The sequence below is a fragment of the Cibotium barometz genome, chromosome 56 (assembly GCF_041138505.1).
Source record: "Cibotium barometz isolate CiBa-2024 chromosome 56, ASM4113850v1, whole genome shotgun sequence".
In the NCBI taxonomy this organism is placed as follows: domain Eukaryota; kingdom Viridiplantae; phylum Streptophyta; class Polypodiopsida; order Cyatheales; family Cibotiaceae; genus Cibotium; species Cibotium barometz.
In genome coordinates, this window is record NC_141101.1 from 38,052,241 (window position 1) to 38,069,137 (window position 16,897).

A 16,897-nucleotide genomic window follows, 5' to 3' on the forward strand; every position below is an offset into this window, starting at 1 on the left:
AAGTCACCTTCCTTAAATTGCATATGATGCAAGTGACAGTCGTGCCATGCTTTGTGATGGTTTTGTTCAGCAGCCAATGCTTGATTGGCACGGACACGGGTTTTGTTGAGGATAGAGAGCCGCAAGATGCTTGCTTCCTGCTGTGAGGTATGAGGGTCGGAGGACAACGGAGAGCCCACCCGAGGGGAGCGGCTATTGAACTCTAAGGGGGAGGCTCCCTCAATACCAAATGCTAGTTGGAACGAAGTGTGATGTGTCGTGGACTTGAGGTTATGCGGTAGGCCCACAGCATGCCAATCAGGGCATCTGGCCATTGTCGAGGATGGTGGTGGCAAGCCTTGCGAAGCAACTTGCACAAGTTTGGTGCCTTCAGCTTGACCTTTAGCGTGAGGATAATAGGCAAATGACTTCCTGTGGAAGATCTGATACTGAATGAGGAGGGTGGTGATCAGCTCATTGACAAAGTGGGTCCCCCGGATCACTGGTGATCTCCAGGGTGTGATCAAATCAAGTGAAGGTGTGCTCATACAAAAAAATTTCTGCTACCTAAGATGTACAGTCTTTGGTGGCTATGGCCTCATTCCATTTAGTGGCATAGTTAGCGGCCACAAGTATGTACCTGTATTGATTGGGGTGGGTCATGGGTTTGATGGGTCCCACAAAGTCCAGTCCCCATTTTTCAAATGAAGACCGTCCCAAGGAAATGTGGAGAGGTCTGTTGGCTTGCTTGCTTGGCTTGGGGGCACACCATTGAGACAAATGTCACAAGATTAGGCATGAACCCAACAATCCTTGAACATGGTGGGCCACCAGAGTCCTAAGTGAAAAAGGCATTCAGGAGTGGTGTGACCAACGTAGTGACCCCCCAGATGGACCGTCATGAGAATCCTCCACAAGCTGAGGGACTTCATGTGGGTTAGCACACTGACGAAGGACACCATCCTGACCGGCTTTATAGAGTTGGCCAACCACTAGTTGAAATGGACGGCTTTTTAGCAAGAGTCGAGACGTCCTTTGGAGAGAGACTGGCCAAAAATTCACCTCTAGACAAAAGAGCAACCACATCCCCATACCAAGCGGGGGCAGCATCTACCTTGAAAAGCACACTATCAAGAAGATCATCATTGATACCTGCAGGGGTGGCGGGCTCGCTAGAGTCAATGCAGGAGAGATGAGCCGCCATCACATGGTGTTTGCCATGCCTCATAAGGATCTCAAAGTTGAACTCTTCAAATAAGAGAATCCACATCTCCACACTCATCAGCTTGCCACTTGGGGTTTATTGAGGAGGTACTTGAGAGCGTGATCGGTGATGACGATGAAGTGCACACCCAGTAAGTAGTGGCAAAACTTTTGACAAGCATACACGATGGTGAGAGCCTCCCTTTCTGTGGTGCTGTAGTTTCACTTTGCACAGTTGAGGAGGCGACTATCATAGTAGATGGGCCAATCAATCTGGTACTTTGTACTGGGTTGGGCTAGCACTGCACCCACGGCAGTGATGCTGGCATCTACATGCACGTGAAAGATGATGGACCAATCAGGAAGGATGAGGATGGGTGCTTGAGTGAGACAATGCTTAAGATAGAAGAAGGTTGAGGACTCATGGAAGGACTAGAGGAATGGGGTGGTAGGACTCACAAGGCGGGTGAGGGGTAGGGCTATGTTTGCATACATGCGGATAAAGTGACGGTGATAGCCAGTGTGCCCAACAAAGACCTGAGTGCCCTCAGGAGTGAGGGGAGGGGGTAACCACAAGATGACAAAGGCTATTTTGGATTGGTCATCCACATGGATGGCCACCTGAGTGTAGCCACTGAAACCATCCATGAAACTGTAGAGTGCGTGCCCAGCCACATCTTCCAGCACCCTGTCCATGAAAGCGATTGGAAATCCATCTTTGATTGTGGCCTTTTTGAGGGCACGGAAGTCGACACAGACCCAGATTTTGTTAGTCTTCTTCTTGGGGGTGATCACCATGGGTGAGAGCCACTCTGTGTTCCACCAAGGCAATGATGCGGGCAGCCTCCATTTTCTCTAGCTCCACCTTCATTGCTTCTGCATACTTGGGGTTTAGTTTGTAGGCTCATCCCCAATTGGTCGGGTACCCTCCTAGAGAGGGATGGTGTATGCACCTATGTCGGTTGGCACATCATCCAGATCCTTGTAGGTCGAGGAAAATTCATCCTTGTAGGAGTGGAAAAAGGTACCAGCCTGTTTGAGTAATGCGGGGTGATCCCATAACCACGAGGCCAAGAGAATGGGGCATGGATCCTCAGGGGTGCTTAGATTGAATTCCTTTACTGGGGTCCTTACATGAAGGAAGTGGGAGGGGCTCCTAGTGGTGGGCTGCCAAAGTAAGAGAGCATGTCGGGGTCATGTGCTCGTGCTGGTCTAGGGGGAAGTCACTGAACTGCTCTTTTGTCCAAGATGTGGTAGTTTCTCTATAGAAATCGGGGGCTCCATATGGTAGCCGTAACGTTGAGTTGGCCCAAGATAGGTTTGGCTATGGGTGGCTATGAGTGTGCCTTCCTTGTGATGACTGAGCCCTTGGTGGTGGCTACTGATGGTGCAGACATGATGGAGGTGGAGTGCTTGCCACACCGCTTATCAATGATGGGATCGCCTAGGCTAATTACCTCAAAGTGCTCAATGGTGGGGTCCTACGGATTGGTGACTTCAAGAACCTCCGTGATGTCCACCATGTAGCATGAGAGATCCCCTGCAGCTTGGAGCCAGTCCAATAGCTCGGAGTCCTCCCCATAGGACACTATACCTTCCTCCATTGGCGTGGGTGTGACCACGACACCTCGCATGACTTGGTCTAGACCTTCTTCAAGCTTGAATTCTTTTTTACCATGGGTCTGAGGTATCCTCAACCTATCGGTACCCCATTAGTGTAGCACACCAGCACCTCGCAACCATGGTCGACCAATCAACAAGAGTATGCTCCTTTGACTTTGGGAAGACAAATGACCACAAAATCTAGAGAGAAGATAACATCTTGAATTTGGACTGGCACTCCCTCCACTAGCCCGAGAGGTGTCACCTCACGATGTTGGTCTGCCATCCGGACATGGAAATTGGCTGGTATGGTGAGCTACAAACCAATGGCTTTGAGAGTGAACTTCAGCATTAGGTTCTGCCATCCATAATGGTTCTTTGGAGAGGGGTTCCATTGATGTGCATAGTGAGGCAAGGGCTTTTGAAATCGATGAGGGCGCTAATTGCATGAGTGATGCCCAAACATTTTGCTACTTGTTGTAGGTTGGCCCAAATCCATGGTGCACCACCGGGAATCTTTGGCCTCTCCTCCAATTGTTGCAGTAGCAGATGCAATTGCACTCGGGAAGTGGGGCCAAATTGGAGCAGTTGTTAGAGTGACATCCCCACCTTTCTCTCCTTGAGTAGGTTAGCCGCCATGGATGTTGTTGTGAAGGTGCAGGGTGGGGAGTCACATCGGCTTGCCCCCGTTAGTGACCATGGGTGGCACCTCTTGAAGATCTTTGAGAGTTTACATAAAGGCAAGGTCTACCACATTATGAGAGATGTTTGAGGGTACACTTTTCTCCATTGATTGCTCTGGTTCTCCAAGGGCCTTCTTTTGAGCATGGGTGACCACACCACTGTGGTGGGGTGCTCCACATGAGATGAGGGTGTAGGGCTATTTGGGGTCAAGGACACTCCCAAGGTGAAGGATTGGTGAACTTGCACCAAGGAGGAGGTGTCAGCTAACTTATTTGCACTTCCCACAAAGATCGAGTGGCAACTGGTGCTTAGAATGTGAAATCAGTGGAAGCACCAGCTCGTTGCTTTGAGTAGTCCCGAGTGTAGTGATCCTTGGCCTCGGGGCAATGACGGCATTGTTGAAATTACAGCAATGTGATAAGCTATGGTGGATCAAATACTAGAATCAACATCATTAACAAAGGGATTAGATAATAATTAAGACATAATTAGTGAGCAATCAACTAATAGCTTAATGTAGGCATGGATAATCAAAACCCAAGAAATTCTCATTAGGCCAATGCCTCAATTTATAGAGTTTACATCCAAGCATCTAATCCCACTGATTTCTTCTTGATTCACTCCACCTCTTTTGCTTGATTCTCTCCACCTCTCCCAGAATATCTCCACACCTCCCAGAATATCTCCACACTTCCTAAGTCTTCTCATGCTACCCTTTATTCTCTCCCAGTAGATTCTTCTCACCTTTTCACAGGTTCTCTCACATTTACAGATTCTCTTTTACAGCCTCTAACCAAGGGCTTATTCCCGCACACACCCTATTCACTTGTATATTTCAACACCTCCCCTCAAGTGAATACTCCTAGAACACCTAGACCCTATACCAAATTTCCCTCTTACTTGATAGTCCGTGCGACCAGTGTCTAGCACACCTCCCCTCAAGTTAACTTAGCACACCTAGACCCTATACCAAGTTTCTCTCTTACTTGGTAGCCCGCGACCAGTGCCTCAAGTCCCTAAACTTAGTCCTTGACACTCTCTCTCTCTATGTACTACAAGTGCCCGCGACCTTGACTAAAGTGCTCACACATACATCTACCATGTGGCCTACATCATCGGTGGCTCAGAGGTGGTTTTACTTTGTTGGGGCAAGTTACATTAAATTGAGAGTCTGTGTTGACCCCAAAAAGGTGAATGTAGCCACCAAGAAAGACCATTACCCACTATGTTGAAATGGGCAGGTGAAGAAGCTTATAGCTTCTTAGATGGGTTTTCAAGCTATAATCAGGTGTCCATAGCACCAAAAGACCAGCATAAAACAACTTTCAATATGATGTGGGGAACATATTCTTATAAGGTTATGCCTTTTGGCCTCACCAATGCCCGAGCAACTTTCCAACGGTTGATGTGCACAGCCTTCAAGGACTACTTGCAAAAGTGGCTAAAGGTGTTCATTGATGATCTGTGTGCACACTCTCGCTGGACTCAACATTTGGCTTACTTAAGGAAGGTATTTGAGAGATGTCGATTGTATCGTATATTCTTAAACTCTTTAAAATGCCAATTCTGGGTCAAACATGGTGTAATCTTAGGACACATTGTGTCTAAAAATGGTATTTCCACAAATGAGAGCAAGGTAAAACTAATCTTGGAATTACTCCCACCCACCAACTACAAAGGTGTGCAGCAAAGGTTTATGGGCCACATTGGGTATTATCATCGCTTCATCGGATTCTATGATGAAATTGCCAGACCATTGTATAGACTAATCATCATCTTTGAATGGAAACTGAGGAATGCCAAGAAGCATACGATAAGTTGAAGAAAGCACTAGCCAGTGCACCCATCCTGAGACCACCCAACTGGAATCTTATATTCCATGTGCACATCGATGCATCAAACTTCATTAATAGGTTGTGTATTGACACAACTTGGGGAATTCAACACCGGTGTGCTCAGCCAGTCGTCGTTAACTAAACGATGCAGAGATAAATTACACTGCCAGAGATAAATTACACTGCCAGAGAGCATGAAGGGTTGGCCATGGTTTATGCTGTAAAGAAAACATTAGTTATTGGCCAACAAATTTGTATTCTTTGTGGACCATCAAGCCTTATTATATTTGGTGAACAAGCCTTGCACCACAGGGAGAATCACATGCTAGTTACTTTTACTCTTGGAATTTGACTTTACAGTCACGGTAAGAAAAGGGACACAACATGTGTTGGTCGACCATATATCTGAAATTTCGAATGGAGAACCTGCAATTGGTGTGGATGATGACCTTCTAGATGCTTGTCTGTTCAAACTGGACATGGTGCCTGAGTGAGGAAATATTTGACTATCTAGCTCATGGTTTTCCGCAAGAACGACCCTTGAACAAGGACAAAATACATCAACTTATTAAGCTGGCCGCACCTTATCAATTGATTGTTGGAGAATTATATAAGCTAGACAACAATGATCTCCTTAGAAGATATATGCGAGAAGATGAATTTGTCACAATACTAGAGGAAGCACACACAGGAATAACCAGACGACACTTCGCTGGGGAAGTTACAGCTCACAAAGTGCTTCAAGCAAGACTATGGTGGCCTACATTATTCAAGGATGCCATAGAGTTTGCAAAAAGATGCGAGGAGTATCAAAGATTTTCTATTCCACAACAAAGAGACAAGATGCCGCTCACCCCTGTGATTGTAAGACAACCCTTTGAAAAGTGGGGGATTTATTTTGTTGGACCCATCAGTCCAGCAGCGCACCCGTCAACCACAAGAAAGATATGTGATCGTAGCCACATACTATTTCACGAAATGGGCAGAGGCTACGTACCACAGCCAAGTTCTTATACAAACAGATCATTTCGAGATTTGGCTGCCCACTTGAACTAGCTAGCGAGTGGGGTTTGCATTTCATTAATGAGGTAATTAAACACTTACTTGCCGAATTCCTTGTAGTCCATCGAAAGTCATCACCTTATTATCCACGAGCAAATGGTCAGGCGACAAAGAGCACAAATAAGATTCTATGTGCTATTTTGACTAAAACATTAGAAGCCAGTCGAACGGACTAGGAACATCAGCTGATTGCAGCTTTGTGGGCATATCGTACATCCAATAAGGTAGCAACGAGATATAACCCCTTCTGTCTAACTTATGGCATTGATGCGGTAATGCCTATGGAGTACTTAGTTCCAAGCTTGCGAATTGCAGTATAGGAAAGACTTACTGAAAATGCATTAGCTGAGATATTGATTGATTTAGAGAAACTTGATGAAACCCGGCTAATTGCATCACATGGGCTTATGGTTGAGAAATTACGGAGGAAGCGTTGGTTTGACCATAACCTGAAATAAAAGGAATTGAAAACGGGAGACCTCCTGACCTCCTCCTCATGTATGGTGTCGGAAGTACCAAGAAAAAGAAATTTAAATATCGAGGGTTAGGACCTTTTAGAGTGTCCGAAATCACCCCTTAAGGGTCAATCCGAGTTGAAACCATTGAGGGAGTGCAAATGGAAGGATACATCAATGGGAGCAAACTCAAAAAGTAATATGGACCACTAACTCAGGAGATGCTCACACAAGAGCATTTACTGAAACAAAAGAAAGAGCTGGCCAAAGAAAAAATCAAACAAGCTCAAGAAGAAGCCAAGGCCAAACAGAGACACCATGAGAGAATATTGCATGTGAACATGGCTTCACTCACACTTCTTGATGAGGATGACTTGGACATTAAGCTGGCACGTCTCAGTGTAAATGTCTCTATGAAAGAGAGTCATGCAAAGAGAATTGCATTAATTGATACAAGATCAAGTCATAACTTGATCTCTTATGAAACATGGGTAGCTCTAGAGAAACCTCACTTGGAAGCCACAAATACAGAATTCCAAAGTGTGCATTTATCAACTACAAAAGCTATGGGATTTTTAAATGTTAATATTTCTATAAGAAATAATCCCTTGGTGGGAAAGGTGTTTGTCATGCCTACAGGATCCATGGAAGAAGAGATTTGATTACTTCATTTAAGGCTTTGATTTTTTTGGCATGTGCTTTGTTTAATTGCTCCCTTTTATCTTGAAGATAGACCACTTTCTGTTCAGCTGCCTCGTGTGACGGATTCAATGAGGGTGGCGATTTGCTTGGTTAACCCTTCTTCTTTGACCTAGAATAGTGCATGAGCCTCCTTGAGTTGCTGTGTATGTTCTTCTTTTTCTCGAGCATTAGCCACCTCCTTTTGAAGCTGCTCTTTAGCTTATTCGACTTGTGTTGTCAACTCTGTGTTCTCTTTGATCCTTTGCACTATGGTTTTGTTGAGCACTTGGTTGTTTCCTTCCAACGCCTGGTATCTGGCCTCTTGTTCTTTTGCGGCCTTCAAAGCTTTGAGTATGAACTCTTTGTGTGTAGCGTTACCTATAGCCATTTGTTCCTTACGCTTCTTGCACTTGCTTCCATAGGGTTGCATTTCTATTATTTGTACTTGGTTTGACGCTTCCTGCACTTGCTTCCATAGGGTTACATTTCTATTATGTAGGAAGTGAGTGGTAAGTAAATGACAACCCTTTGTTCTTGTTTGCAAATAAAAGCACTTGTAGAGGTTGGCCCTTCTAAGTGGAAATTGCAGCGGGCTATCGAGACCATCCATTGTTTCCTGTAGGAAGCGGTCCCCATCCATGTTATGCAAAAAGGAATATGCTGTGATAGGGCCTTCATCTTCTAGTCTTTGCCTCTTGCTTGGGCTTGGAGGTTCGTCAGCTCTCTTCCTTTTCTCTGATTCTTAGGCTTCCTCCATAGCCTCTAGAAGTTTGGATGTAGTACCTTCTTCATTCCTTTTCTCAATAGCCTTTTGTGGCACAATTTCTTATGGGACCTTCTTTGCACCCATCTCCGTTGAAGTTTGCGGATCTAAGAGAACAGAATCATGGAGTGGTAGAGGTTCTTAAATGCCGTATGTGCTAGGCTTGGAGGGGGTGTTTGTAGAGGCAATTCCGAAGGCATGCTTACTGGTACATCAGAAAAGCTTATTTCCCTTGTCTCTTATTGCTCCACCACCTACTTATATGATGCGATGTCTTTGGCTAATTCTACTTCCAAGCGCTGGGACTCCTCAGCAACTTATGGTATTATGCCTCTCATTTTTCTCTCTCTCTTTTTGTGCTACCCCTTCTTCATCTCCTGCATTATCTCCTTTGTTTCCTTTAAGAGTGCTTGTCCTTCTTGCAGCTCTTTAGGAGTGATGGTTGGTGGTTCTAGTGGCACCGTAGCTTGTTGTACCTATTCTTTCGACATGCTTTCGGGAATTGGGAGGTCAGCTACATGACTGAGGACTTTGGTTAGCAAGTAAGGATTGCACGCCTTTGATTGGTGTGACTTTAAATAGTTCTCCATCTCTCTATATGGATATACCAAGCCCAGTCTTCTTCTTTTTCTTCATGCACTTTGGCTATTCGGTTGAGTGGGACCCTGTTATATTTCTCAATTGGCTTAACCTACATTATCATCGACATCGCTTTGCAATCTTTCTCAGTGACTTCATCATGTATATTGTCATATTCTTCTCTAAGAAATCCTTTTGAGCATCTCTTCCATGGGTAGCTTCTCAATAATGCGAATATGTATCTGCATCGGTGGCGGTAGCTACAGAGCGTCATGTATAAATTCTTCGAAGAAGAGGACATGTTCTATTGTGCCATCTGCCTGACTCTTCCCCTCTTGGTGGCTTTATCATAGGACTTAAGGTACTCTGCACATAAGCTTGTGTTGATTGTGCGGGGAGGCTTTCGGCCATTCTGACAAGTCCTACTTTCTCTAGCTTATCCTTGACCTCTATACCTTCTAGTATTTGTAAGCATTCAGGGCTGTGGTACTGGAGTGTTGTAGTATTGGATCTTGGGTTGAACTTGGATACCCATACTATTTTATTGCCTTGATAATAACCTTGTGTAGTTAGTAAATCTTTTCGAACCCATTGCTTTTGAATACCTTGAGGATTGCGGTTTTGACTGGAATACTGCTTTCTATCTTTGGTTAGCTTTTGTGGTCCCATGCATGTAGTCTGCCCTTTTGGCTTTAATCCCCATGAGACCTTATTTGTATCATAGTATCCTTGTGATTTAAGTTGGGTTTTGGGAACCCACTGTTGACATACTGGATACTTTTGCTGCTGTTTTTGGGGTGTTCTCATATGGGGGTGAGGTTGCAATGTGGATGCCTTTTCTGGTATGACGTCTGCTTTCTATGGCATTGGTGGTTCCATGTCACCTATCATTGCCTCTTTTTCCTTGTTTAAGGGGCTCCATAATGGCACAATAGTGGTATCCTTGTCATCTTTTAGTTGTGCTATTCTTTCTTCCCATTGGATATGACAATTACTGGCATAGATCCAGGAAATAGATCAGATACTAGCCAGCCACAAACAAGTGCTTGATCAAGTCAATCAGCATCTAAGAAGCAGCCAGTTATTAGCCAAAGAGCAACTAAAGAGAATTGAAGCTGTTAGGTCACGTGAGCTGTGCCATTAATATAGTTTGGAGAAATTGTTCACAGATGCAGTGAAATTTCAGACCTTATTTAAATCGAAGCTAAAATTCAGAATTCAAAGTTATGAGAGCAAGTGGGGGTGTGGAATAGTTATTTTGCACGTGTCCTTGCATGTGTTCATGCGTAAGTGGTTGGCCGGAATTCCTTTAAAAAAAAGTCAAATTAGGAAATTGAGGTTAGCCTGTACATTAAGTGTCAGACTTTCCTAAAAAGAGAGGATAATAAGCTTGTTGGAGAGAGAAAAAATAATTAGATGGAAATCTTGTTTGTAATAAGAAGAAACATGATAGGTATCTTTTTAGTCTAGCTAAAGAAAAAGGAAGTAGGGAAGTGATGGGACAGATTGGAATGAGAATGGTCAGGAACTTGGGGATATTGATCAGGTGGCAAGGAAGCGGGTTAAATTTATTGGTTCCACATTGAGTTAGAAGGAAGATTGAACTCAAAGAAGATTCCAAGCTAAGAACATACTCCTAGGACTGGTCAGCAAGAGAGTAGAAGCTAACAAGGCTAGATGGTTGGAGAGAGAGGTGGAAATGGATGAATGCTAGGGTTTCTAATTGCATTATGACCCTCTATCAAGGATTTAGTGTGGGATATATGTAAGGTTGCCTTTGATACTGGGAGCATGGATAAGGATTTGAAAGAGGGTGTTGTGAAACTCATGCCCAAACAAGCAGCTTGTAAATAGGTTTAACACTAGAGACCCATTACTTTGCTCACTGTGGTATACAAAATATTGGCCAAGGTTATTGCTTTGAGGATCACTCTAGTCTTACAGGAAGTTATATCCATAAAATAGTATGACTTCATTAAAGGGAGATCTATTTATGGCAACATCTTTACTGCCATGTTGAGTAGAGAAGTGGCCCAGAAAACAGATCAAAAATGCATTATGTTGCAGCTTGACATGGAGAAAGACTATGACAAGATTCATTTGTCCTTTGTGGTCAGGGTCATGGTTGGGGTTTGGAAACGGGATGGCTACCTGTATATATACTCTCACGGTGGGTGGACAATATAAATACCTTTTAAATGGAAGATTGGTGGGGGATTTTGAGATTAGAAGATCTATGAGACAAGGGTGCTCCCTTGCTATTTGCTATTGCTTCCCATCCCTTGATTGTGGCTTTGGAAGATGCATGTGACAAAGGAAGAGTGACTGGGTTAAAATTGAGGGGTGAGGAATAGCTGTTTATACAATGTTTTGCAGATGATTCATTGCTTTTTTAAAGAGCAGACAATGACAACTTTAGGCAGGCTTTATGGATTGTGCAGGAGTTTGCAGAGGCCTCTGGCTCTAGATGCAATATTCATAAATCTAGGATCATTAGTTTGATTCAAGATAATGATTTTGACTTGGAGAGATGGGGGTGTGATGTAATAAGGAGGGGACATATAATCAAACATCTGGGTGTTCCTTTTGGAGTGGAGGTGTCAAATAAACAACTGACTAACTCAGTTATTGGAGAGATTCCTTAATAAGCTGAAGAAGTGAGCTGAAGAAGTGGGAGGGATCAGGGTTTCTTTTCATGACAGGGTGGTCATCTACAATGTGGTGCTAAATGTTTACATAATGTTCTTATGACCTATTCTAGATTTTGGTAAATGTCACTAGAAGAAGATTGTAGGTCCTGTTAGGGACTTCCAATGGAGAAATGGAGGGAATAATAGAAAAGTTGCAGCATGGTTAGCTTGGGACAATTTAAATTTGCCTGGGAGGGAAGGAGGCATTGGGACTTTACATTTACCCACTCATGCTAAAGCAAGGATAGCTATGAGTCTACCTAAATGCCTACATCAAGAAGAGACTTGGACCAGGTTGTTAAGGGAGCTGGTTGAGGATTATGATGTGCTACTTAAAGGTAGGTGGATGGGACTACTTAAAGGTAGGTGGATGGGACTACTTAAAGGTAGGTGGATAGGACTACTTAAAGGTAGGTAGGTGGATAGGACTACTTAAAGGTAGGTGGATAGGACTACTTAAAGGTAGGTAGGTGGATAGGACTACTTAAAGGTAGGTGGATAGGAATAGGCTGGAAAGATAAGCTTTTATCTTATGCTCCCCTAAAAATTACAGGTTCTCCCTTTTGCAAGTTTTTTTGTGCTAATTGGAAGGAAGTGTTGGAGATAGTGAAATGGGATAGTTGTACTAGAGCCACAAGGAACTCTCTGCTGTTTAGTCTGGGGCTATGGTGGACTCATAAGTTCACTCCCCCTTTAGCCTATCTAGACATCAAGTTAGCCAGGAAGCTGAATAATAAAGGATTGAGGAGGTTGGCTGACTACTGGGATTGGTTTGTGGTGGGATGGAAGGAGTTGGGACAGCTGAAGAATGAGTTTAGGCTCCAACTAAGGGAATTGCTACTGGTGAGTCAGGTAGTATTGGTGGAAGTGGAAAGGGGGGCTGGGTGTCTACTACATTTGATGAGACTTGTTGGCTAAAGATTGGGCTTGGTTTAATAGAGTCAAGATAGATAAATGGGTAACCAGGCCTTTGTATGAGGAAATGAGCAGGAGTGAAGTGAATGTGTGGTATTGTAATAAAATCTGGAGGGTGAGCTAGAATTCTAGCATCTGGATGAAGAGATGGAAGATGATGGGAAGTGGGTATTCCTGTGAAAGCTCAAATTTTCTTATGGAGAGTGTGTATGTGGGCCCTACCTATTGGGTATAAACTTTTACATAGGAACTTCACCTGTGTGATTTTCCCATAGATGCAAATCAATATTAGAGGATGGGAGACATGCTTTTTGGGACTATCCAGCCATTAGGGGGGCTCGGGGCAAGATTGGGAATTGGGTCTGAAGCAATATAGGGCTGCAAGGGTTATTGGAAATAAAGGGCAATGTACCTGACCACTAGGCCTACCCGCCCGGCATTGTACTCTATGTACTATATACCTATCCAAAAAACCAAAAAGAGGTACACTATTGTACCCACACACTGTGTCATTGTCTCTCTCTCTCTCTCTCTCTCTCACCTGCATAGCATCCACCATTGAAGCTCCGTTCTCTCTTCGATCCGCGCACTTCAAACTGGTATCAGAGCTTGGGATTCAGGAGCAGGAGCTTATACAGCAGGGGAGCAATAGTCGGCTTGAAAGCTCGCAGCTATGGCAGCCATGGCAGCTCTTCATTGAGGTTTGTCTTGATCTCATTTGCTTTGGCATCTATCAGGGCACCTCTGAACCTCATCAAGGCAGAGCTGGGGCATTATTGAGTATGTCTTGAGCTCTTTTGGAAGAGCACTTCAAGCTGGAAACAGGACAGCCATGTCTCTTTGCTTCTTGTGAAGCATAAGCATTACCATTGCCTCTGAGCTTCAAGAGGGAGCTTGGGAGGGTCATTTGGGACCCCCCCCCACATTAGCATTGAGTCATTGTAGCCTTCTAGCCCTCCCAACCAGCCAGGCGCCATCATGTCAAACAGCCATGAGTCTGCTGGGACAGATTGACCCCCCCCCACATTAGCATTGAGTCATTATAGCCTTCTAGCCCTCCCAACCAGCCAGGCGCCATCACGTCAAACAGCCATGAGTCTGCTGGGACAGATTGACCATAGGTCACTACTTTGCTCATAACTTGAGCTAGAAAACTCGGATTCAAAAACTTTTTTTATGAAAACGAAGCTCGCTTTGAGCTCTAGGATTTTGTAGAAGAGCTTGTGAGCTGATTTGGAGTGCAGGTATGTCTAAAATTGAAAACACAGAGGCTGTTTTCTTAGGATAGTGTATACAGATCTTGGCTGCAAGCAGATTATCCAACTATCTTGATCATCTCCTTCATCATTGGCAACTCGAGGACCATCATTGGCAACTCCAGGACCATCATTGGATACTTGAGAGCTCATTCTTGAGCTTGGCATTTGATTCGAGCTTGGTATTTGCATTGGGAGTGTTTTACTCAGTTTCTTGGATTGTTAACAGTTTACAGGGCAGCATTAATAGTTCATGCATATGCTTGAATAGCATTGGTTTTTTGATGCTTATACATGCCCAAATGGAGGCCTACTTATCATGGGATGTTATGCCTACCATTTGGTACTGATTCGGAGCTGACTTTGGCACTATCATTGCTCATTTTGATAGTGAATTCACTGCTGTAATAGCAAGGGCTGAATGCAATTTTGTCAGTGAATGACATGCCTATTGGTTGCCAGGCACTATCTCGGGTACTCAAAGTGATGTCTAGATGCTTATCTTGGATGTCATATACCTAGGAATAATTTTGGGGATGCTTTGAGCTTGGTTTTGAGCTTGGGACATTTTGTCTTGGCTAGAAAATTACAGTTTACAAGTACCATAATAGAGAGGGTATTTTGGACAGTTGGATGGTTCCCATTGAGGTCCTTATGTACTGATTTGGTACTGATATTGTTGACATATGCTTGGACATTGGGTGCACATTTATGCCTCATTTTTAGGCTGAAACAGATCAGTCTATATACAGGCATTTTTAGGCTAAAACAGATGAGTCTATATAGGCATTTTTAGGCTGAAATAGATCAGTCTATACAGGCATTTTTAGGCTGAAATAGATCAGTCTATACAAGCATTTTTAGGCTGAAACAGATCAGTCTATACAGGCATTTTGGTGCTGTTTACAGGTGAACAGCAGATCTTGCTGTTGGTCAGTTTGCATCTCTTCTTGGTCACTTGTTTTTTTGACAGATTTGGCTTGTCTTCTTGTCATTTGAGCTGCAATTATGGCTGGCAACAGTGACAGTAGTCATCTTATGCACATCAAGAAGCTTGAAGGGGCACATAACTTTGCAATTTGGCAAAATCAGTGCTACAATGTCTTGGTGCAAAAGAAGCAGGTGAAGCCTATCAAGTTGAAAGGAGCACGACCAGTGGACATAGAGCAAGAGGATTCTTCAATCACTTCTAGCGTTACTGCCTTGGAAGTGGATGGCCGATTTGGGAACAACCCTCTTTGACTTCCCCTATTCTGAGATGGAGGTCTTGTATGACAGCATTTTGGGCCTCAACTATCATCTTCACCTTTTCCATCTACCCTAACTTGCGAATGAAGGTTGCAACTTCAACTCTAAGAGGATCCTCCTTTTCCTCTTCAATGATGGTGAAATCTCTCCATATCCCAATGGCTGAAGTTGCTTTCAACTCTAGCATGGTCTTGTCTGCAAGGTCTACTGCTTGGCATGTTTTGAGCTTCTTGTAGAGCTCATGTACTTCAGACGTTGTTGTCCATGCTTCTAAAACGACATTTGATCTGGGTTCCTTTTCTTTGAGTTGCATGAAAGATTGAAGAGCTTTACTTAAGATGGTTGGAAATGTAGTAGTATTAGAGGGATTACTAGATGAAGCCATAACCATAGAGTTCACAAGGACTCTATTGCACTATGAAGATATAAGGGGAAAGTGGTGTGGGAGTATTGGAACATGGCAATCTCTACTGTTTTTATAACTTTAAAAGGAATAAACATTTACTTTTTTGAACACTAGAATTCTTATTTTAAGCATAAGAATAACTACTTTAAGCACAATTGTTATTATTTTAATTGGGATGAGCTGAAAGGAGCACGACCAGCGGACATAGAGCAAGAGGATTGGGATGAGCTGAATGAGCTGGCTCATTTGACCATTGAGCTTTTAGTTTTCGATGCTTTGTTGTTCAACATAGAAGGGCTCGATTCTGCCTATGCCGTTTGGAAGCGACTGGAGGAATTGTATGCTCAGAAGAATGCTGCAAGTAAAGTCTATTGGCTGAAGAAATTGATGGATTTACGCATAAAGGAGGGGATAGCCATGTCTGTACACCTCAGTGAGTTTAATTCCATTTTCAGCCAGCTGGTTGCCTTGAAGTTCAATATCGATGATGAGTTCAAGGCTACTTTTCTGTTATGTACTCTACCTGAAAGCTGGGATACTTTCAGGACAGCCATGAGCAACTCGAATGCTATGCTGCTGTACTGTGATGTAGAGAGTTCTCTACTTATGGAAGAGATGAAGCGGCAAAACAATGCATCTAACAAGTCGTCCAGTGCTTTGCATACTAGAGGCAGGTCTCAGCAGGGGAAATCTGAAAGCAAAGGACGCAGTAAATCTCGTGGGAAAGATGTGGAGTGCAACCATTGTGACAAGAAAGGACACTTTAAGCGGCAATGCTTTAAGTGGAAGAAAGAGAAAGGAAAGAGTAAGAAGACTGATGATAGCAAGGATGAGAAGAAGGACAGTCAGCTAAGAAGAGTAGTGTCAAGATTGAAGAAGTGAATGTAGTCAGCCATGAGAGCGACAGTGGTAATGATGTACTCCTTGTCTCTTCTTGATTCAATGCACATGCCTTGGTAGTAGATACGGATGATGACATGCATACCTGGATCTTGGATTCAGGTGCCTCATTTCATGTCACTCCTCATCGTGAGTGGTCCTCCACACTGGTGGGGGTAGACATGGTGTTGTCCACTTGGGGGACAACTATGCATGTGACATTGCAGGCATTGGCAGTGTGCAGCTGTAGTTTCAACATGGATTTATCTTTACTCTTCAGAATGTATGGCATGTACCCCAGCTCAAGAAGAGCTTGATCAGTACTGGGCAGCTAGATGATGATGGTTTTCATACCACCTTTGGTGATGGGAAATGGAAGATCTGTAAGGGATCTAGGGTTATTGCCAGAGGCTCAAAGAGTGATACTTTGTATCGGCTACATGTATCTAGTGTGCATGACCATGTTGTTGCCATGACCGAGTAGCCAAGTGTTTCCTTGTGGCATGGCCGGTTGGGACACATGAGTCAGACTAGAATGAAAGTACTTACTCGTTTGGGTTATTTGCCTTATCTTCGATGTGCTGATTTTGAGCACTGTGATCATTGTGTTTATGGGGTAAACATACACTGTGATCATTGTGTTTATGGGGTAAACATGCA